At 47.9% G+C, this 6,845-nt stretch overlaps 1 pseudogene; it reads left to right on the top strand.

Annotated features, from left to right (window-relative positions):
• Window positions 1–5,587: 5,587 nt before the first annotated feature.
• LOC136315218 (broad substrate specificity ATP-binding cassette transporter ABCG2 pseudogene) lies at window positions 5,588–6,826 on the top strand (annotated as a pseudogene).
• Window positions 6,827–6,845: the final 19 nt, after the last annotated feature.

The following is a 6,845-nucleotide window of genomic DNA, read 5'->3' as shown; positions in this document are numbered from 1 at the left end:
AGTTCAATTGTGAGCACCCACTCTCCTCATTCAGAGATCGGGAGACCAAGTCTCAGAACAAAGGACTTGGTCAGTTTTGCTTGTACTGAGAACCCCTCCCATACAACCTGAGCCAAAGCTCTTTTCCCTAAGGAATGAAGTTCCACCTTTCCTATCACTTGCTCCTTGCTCTGGTTGAGGGGAGGGAGGGTGTAAAAGCTCAGGTGGGTAGGAGTCTGAGGCCACCCATTGCTCTGGTACCCATTGCAAAACTGCCCACTGGGCTTTCCCAGCAGCAAACAGGACCTTGGCTGATCTCTCCAAGCTTAAAAACCCCTCTCCAACCAGCAATCCCTTGAATTTGTCCTCAATTTACTTATGCCAACTGTGTGCCCTTGGCTAAACCCTTCCCTTGCCTGGGTGTGTTCTGCCTCTGTACAAAGCAGGGGTGGGCTTCAGGCACAGGTGGTTTGTACCAGGACATGGATCCAGATGTACTGCAGACAGAACTGGAGGATGGACACCCTGCCTATTAAGACCTAAAGAGTTGGGGAGCTTCTGTAACTTCTGAGGCTACAGAGCAGGAAAATATCCCCTAAATAATAGCCTGGAATCGTCCCCATAGAGTGGGGGGTGAAGAGGGGTTGCCTGCAGGAGCACAGCCCAGGGGCAACACAGCCATATCCTAGGGTTGTCCTAATCACCCCAGCCTTACTGGGCCACACACAGACAGGCAGATAAAGGCTGACTTGTCTGTCCCTGAGATTAATTATTTAAAAACAAAGGACAGGCCCTGGCCGGTTGGCTCAGTGGTGGAGTGTTGACCTGGTGTGTGGAAGGCACAGGTTCGATTTCCAGTCAGGGCACCCAGAAGCAGTGACCATCTGCTTCACCTCTCTTCTCCCCACCCACACTCTTTCCCCTCCCACAGCCATGGCACCACTGATTTAAGTACATTTACCCCCAGGCACTGAAGATGGCTTCTTGGAGCCTCAGCCTCAGGAGCTAAAAATAGCTTGGTTGCGAGCATCAGCCCCAGACAGGGGTAGTTGGGTGGATCCTGGTAGCAGCTCATGTGGGAGTCTATCTTCCCTTCTCTCACTTAAATTAAAAAATAACAATAAAAAATAAGTCTGACCAGGTGGTGACGCAGTAGATAGAGTGTTGGACTGGGACACAGAGAACCCAGGTTCAAAACCTCGAGGTCACCGACTTGAGCGCGGGCTCATCTGGTTTGAGTACAGCTCACTAGCTTGAAGCCCAAGGCCGCTGGCTTGAGGAAGAGGTCACTTGGTCTGCTCTAGCCCCCACCTCCACCCCAAAACCCTGGTCAAGGCACATATGAGAAAGCAATAAATGAGAAACTAAAGTGCTGCAACAAAGAATTGATGCTTTTCATCTCTCTCCCTTCCTATCTGTCTGTCTGTGTCACACACACACACACAAATATTTTATTTACCTTTTCAGAGAGAGAGGAGAGAGAAAATGAAGAGAGGAAAATGGGGAGGAGCAGGAAGCATCAACTCATAGCTGCATCTAGTATGTGCTTTGACCGAGCAAGCCTGGGGTTTTATTTTTTTTTTAATTTTTTTATTTATTTATTCATTTTAGAGAGGAGGGGGAGAGATAGAGAGATAGAGAGAGAGAAGGGGGAGGAGCAGGAAGCATCAACTCCCATATGTGCCTTGACCAGGCAAGCCAGGGTTTTGAACCGGCAACCTCAGTGTTTCCAGGTTGACGCTTTATCCACTGTGCCACCACAGGTCAGGCAACAATGTGCTTTTAACATTACATTTATGTGAAAGTATGAAAAGAGCATGTTCCTGAGGACATCCTATTCTTTTTACTTTTTTAGAGAAAGAGAGAGATAGAGGTACAGACAGGGACAGACAGACAGGAAGGGAGAGATAAACAGCATTAACTCATAGCTGTGGCACCTTAGTTGTTCATTGATTGCTTTCTCATGTGCCTTGGACAAGGGGCTCCAGCTGAGCCAGTGACCCCTTGCTCAAGCCAGCGACCTTGGGGTTCTATCCAGTGACCTTTGGGCTCAAGCCATCGACCATGAGGTCATGTCTATGATCCTATACTTAAGCCAGTGACCCTGTGTTCAAGCTGATGAGCCAGTGCTCAAGCCAGATGAGCTCATACTCAAGCTAGATGAGTTCGTGCTCAAGCCAGTGACCTCGGGTTTTTGAACCTGGGTCCTCAGCATCCCAGGCCTACGCTTTATCCACTGTGCCACCACCTGGTTATGATCTATTCGTTCATATTAAAATGAAAGACCCTACCAAACTGATCTACAACCCTGACAATGGAAAGACAATAATAAAAAATAAAACAAATTTTGTTTTTGTCACTAAACCTGAAGCAAATATGGCAAAATAATCACAACAGTCAAACTTCTGGTAAGTTATATGTATTTTTAAAGTTTCTCAGTATAACTACCAAAACTCCATTCAAATCAACACAAACAAAACTGGAAGTCACAGTGAAAGCACCCCTGGCCTTCAGTGAAGGAATCCTGAGTACTAACTCACTGGTCACTCTTACCTCCATTGGACTAGTGACTGAAGATAATTTTAGAGACAAGGCAGGGTGGGTGGAGGTTGTAGCAAGAGTCCAGGTCACAGCCTGCTCTCCCCTCACCCTTGCCAAGAGGTGCCAGAGCTGCCCTGATTGGCAAAAAACCTTGATTCTTGAGTTGCATAGGGCTTAGGCCAGCACCCCACCAGAGGTTCTGTGGCGGTGGTGGTGGTGCAGCGGTTCACCCTCCAGTCAGTCTGGGGCCTGCTGACTGGGACAGCACTTTGTCGGCCTTGTCTCCCCGATGGCCAGAATTAAAAGTGTACCAGCCCTGGAGCTTCTGGAGATTCATTGGTTCCTTCCCCAGGATCCCTGGGAAGACCTTCTCCTGGCATCTAGTTAATGCCTGTGGGTCCTTGTAGTAAAGGCTCACATTTATCTAAGAAATATGATATTTGTATACCTACCATTAACACTGGGAGAACAGAATGGTGAAAAAACAAGTCCCTACTTTCATGGAACTACTGATCTGGGCGGGTAGAGGGACAATAGATAACTACACCAAATAAGTTATCTACTAAAAGCGATTCAGTGCCAAGGAGCCTGCAGAGCAAATCATAGGGGCTCTGACCAGCCTGGACCCCAGGCGCCCAAATCACCCTGTGTCCTGCTCTGCCCAGAGGCTGGTGTGGAGAAACAGTATGTAAAAATATATATGAACTCAAATGAACATGAACAATAAGAGTCACGCCCCCAAAAATGGTTACAGGAATGACTTTCATTTACTCAGTGTGGGATAAAACATCCTACTGTAATTTCCCCAGCAACCAGGAAGAATATTGTTTATTTTTATTTTTTTATTTTTCAGTGAGAGGATGGGAGGCAGAGAGACAAACTCCCACATGTGCCCTGACCAGGATCCACCTGGCAAGCCCACTAGGGGGTGATGCTCTGCCCATCTGGGGCCAGTGCTCTGTTGCTCAGTGACTGAGCCATGTTTTTAGTCCCTGAGGCAGAGGCTATGAAACCAACCTCAATGCCCGAGACAACTTGCTGGAACCAATTGAGCCATGACTGAGGGAGGGGAAGAGTGAGAGTGAGAGAAAGGGAGGGGGAGGGGTGAAGCAGATGGGCACTTCCCCTGTGTGCCCTGAGACTCAACAAATCTGGGTCATCCACATACTGAGCTAACACTCTACCACTAAGCCAACTGGCCAGGGCCAAGGAAGGATGTTCTTAATCTGTTGTGTGTTTTTTGGTGGCAGAGACAGAGAGAGGTACAGACAGACAGGGAGAGAGACAATAAACATCAATTCTTCATTGCAGCTCCTTAGCTGTTCATTGATCGATTTCTCATATATATGTGCCTTGATGGGGGGGGGGTACAGCAGACCGACTGACCCCTTGCTCGAACCAGCGACCTTGGGTCCAAGCTGGTGAGCCTTGCTCAAACCAGATGAGTCCACGCTTAAGCTGGCGACCTCGGGGTCTCAAACCTGGGTCCTCTGCATCCCAGTCTGACGCTCTATCCACTGTGCAACCGCCTGGTCAAGCTGTTCTTAATCTCTTGATTGCAGGTCTGGTTATTTCAGAATGTGGTGACCTTTCTTTATTCCCAGAGGCTATGCACAAGGGCCCTGTGTGCCCTGGCCGGGAATCGAACCCGGGACTTCCGCGCGCCAGGCCGACGCTCTACCACTGAGCCAACCGGCCAGGGCCTTCATTTCTTTATTCTATTTTAGAGTACATAACTTCAAAACCCTTTTTATTGTTATTAACCATAATAAATTTCCCCCTAAAATCCATCAGTGAGTTAATTCCATCTCTGTATTGTGCCTCCTACACTACACAGCACAGCACAGCACAGCACAGCACAGCTGGGGATGTGCGAGGACTTGGAGGGCTATGGCTGGGCCTTCTCCTCACCCAGACTCTATGTTGTCTGTGAGAACAGGGTCTTGGCCTCTGTACGCTGTTCCTCCCCCAGTCCCTTGTGTTTGGCAGGTATTCAGTCAGGTTGGTTGTAAGCTGAAGGACTGAGGCTTCCAAGATATTGATAGAAAGGAGATTCAACAAAAGAACCGTCCACCAAGGCTTTTTATTGTTTCCAAAATAGCAATTTTGTCTTTACAGAAAGCCCCAAATAGTAAGATCCAGACTCCCCCCACCAGTACCAGCATTTTCTGAAATATAGACAGTTTATCAAATATAATTTATTCAGAAAAAATGTGTTAAGAACTTAATTCCAGGCTTAGGTGCAGGGGACACCAGTGCTAACCAACTTCATCTACCAGACCGGTACTGATGAGCTGGGGCGGCGTCCTGTAATTGCCAGCTGCTCATTTCATACGAACCCTGGAGACTGAGCTTTCGGGTTTTCCCTGCGTGCTGCAGCACAGTCGTGTCTGTGACCCCAGCCCACCAACGGATGGCGGCGGGTCCAGTCTGAGACTCGGTACCTGCACTACACTGGATGTGGGCTCGGCTCCAGCACTTATCCCAGCCAGGCAGGCGGTACCACGTCTTCCACACCTTCCACGGTCGTGGAACCCGGAGAGTCTGGGTGTGAGGAAGGGACCGTGGCCAGCTTGTAGCCAGAAGCGTGGGAGGCGAAGCCCGCATCGGCTCTTCCTGCATTTGCCTCCTTGAAGTCCCTGCTGGAAGCTCATTGCTTGTGACCGTGACCGTGACCGTGACCCCAGGGCGCTGTCTTCCCAGGTGTTCTTTGCGTATAGGAAAACTAGCAGCTGCCCAAGGAGGACCCCCAACGACCTGGAGACGTTTACTGAAGGAGCTGTGTTAAGTTTTCATAACATCTGCTATCGTGTGAAAATGAAGAGTGGCTTTCTACTTTGTCAAAAAACAGTTGAGAAAGAAATACTAATGAATGTCAATGGGATCATGAGACCTGGCCTCAACGCCATTCTGGGACCCACAGGTGGAGGCAAATCTTCGCTGTTAGATATCTTAGCTGCAAGGAAAGATCCTCAGGGATTATCTGGAGATGTTTTGATAAACGGAGCACCTCGACCTGCCAATTTCAAATGTAACTCAGGTTACGTGGTACAAGATGATGTTGTGATGGGAACTCTGACAATGAGAGAAAATTTACAGTTCTCAGCAGCAGTTCGGCTTCCAACCACTATGACGAATCATGAAAAAAATGAACGGATAAACATGGTCATTCAAGAGTTAGGTCTGACGGAAGTGGCAGATTCAAGGTTGGAACTCACTTCACCCGTGGAGTGTCAGGAGGAGAAAGGAAAAGGACGAGTATTGGAATGGAGCTCATCATCAATCCGTCCATCTTGTTCCTGGATGAGCCCACAACTGGCTTAGACTCAAGCACAGCAAATGCTGTCCTTTTGCTCCTGAAGAGGATGTCTCAACAGGGACGAACCATCATCTTCTCCATTCATCAGCCTCGTTATTCCATCTTCAAGTTGTTTGATAGCCTCACCTTACTGGCCTCAGGAAGACTGGTGTTCCATGGGCCTGCTCATGAGGCCTTGGGATACTTTGCATCAGCTGGTTACCACCGTGAGCCCTATAATAACCCTGCAGACTTCCTCTTGGATATCATTAATGGAGAATTCTCTGCTGTGGTATTAACCAGAGAGGACAAGGATGGAGAAGCAAACGATACTGAAGAGCCTTCCAAGAGAGATAAGCCACTCGTGGAAAAATTAGCTGAGCTCTATGTCAACTCTACTTTCTTCAGAGAAGTGAAAGTTGAGTTAGATCAACTCTCAGGGGTTCAGAAGAAGAGCGAGGGCTTCAAGGAGATCACCTATGCCACCTCCTTCTGTCATCAAGTCAGATGGATTTCCAGGCATTCCTTCAAGCACTTGCTGGGTAATCCCCAGGCCTCTATAGCTGAGATAATCGTAACAATTTTCCTAGCACTGGCTCTTGGTGTCATTTCCTATGATCTAAAAAATGACCCTACAGGAATCCAGAATAGAGCTGGAGTGCTCTTCTTCCTGACTGACAAACAGTGTTTCACTAGTATGGCCTTCCTGGAACTCTTTGTGGCAGAGAAGAAGCTCTTTATACATGAACATATCAGTGGATACTACAGAGTGTCATCTTATTTCTTTGGGAAACTGTTAGCTGATGTACTACCCATAAGGACGATAGAAAGTATTATATTTACTTGTATAACATACTTCTTGTTAGATTTTTGCAGGGCTGTTGGTCAATCTCAGAACAATTGGGCCTTGGATCTCGTGGCTTGAGTACTTCAGCATTGCTCTATATGGCAATGTGGCTTTGGAGCATAATGAATTTTTGGGACAAAACTTCTGCCTGGGACTCAATGTAACAGCAAACAACACCTG

Source organism: Saccopteryx bilineata, chromosome 11 (genome assembly GCF_036850765.1).
Source record: "Saccopteryx bilineata isolate mSacBil1 chromosome 11, mSacBil1_pri_phased_curated, whole genome shotgun sequence".
In the NCBI taxonomy this organism is placed as follows: domain Eukaryota; kingdom Metazoa; phylum Chordata; class Mammalia; order Chiroptera; family Emballonuridae; genus Saccopteryx; species Saccopteryx bilineata.
This window is presented reverse-complemented; position numbering and strand designations above follow the sequence as displayed.